This window comes from Fulmarus glacialis, unplaced genomic scaffold, assembly GCF_000690835.1.
Source record: "Fulmarus glacialis isolate BGI_N327 unplaced genomic scaffold, ASM69083v1 scaffold27949, whole genome shotgun sequence".
Taxonomy (NCBI): domain Eukaryota; kingdom Metazoa; phylum Chordata; class Aves; order Procellariiformes; family Procellariidae; genus Fulmarus; species Fulmarus glacialis.
Genome location: NW_009234311.1, coordinates 471 through 957, shown reverse-complemented (window position 1 = coordinate 957; position 487 = coordinate 471).

Here is a 487-nt window from a genome sequence, read left to right as displayed (position 1 = left end):
GGTGAGGGAGCCGGTGCTGAGCAGGGGAGCCAGCAGGGCCACCAGGGCAGCTGGGGGGGTGGCCAGGTGGGGACCATGGTGGTGCTGGGCACGTTGCAGCCACCCAGCGTGCTCCTTGTGCCAGGGAGGGTGCAGGGGTCTTGCACAGCTGGGCACACGTTGCAGACCCCCAGCATGCTGCTTGTGCAGGGCACAGCTGGAGCATCTGCTTTGACCACTTCTGTCCCCCTCCCCTCCACAGCTAGGGCCAGTGCTATAGGGACAGGGGAGGATGCTCCCTGTCACCTGTATCCCCATGTCCAGAACCCTGTTATTTGGGTGGTTGTGCCCTGTGCCGTGGGACTGCCCTGCCGCCAGGCTCGGCTCAACTCCCTCTTTCTTTTCAGGGCACAACGGGCTGGTGGCAGTGAGTACCGAGCGGGGTGCTATCGCCTCCATCGCTGGGGGACAGTGGGGGACCAGGGAGGGTCTGTGCTGTGGGCAAGGG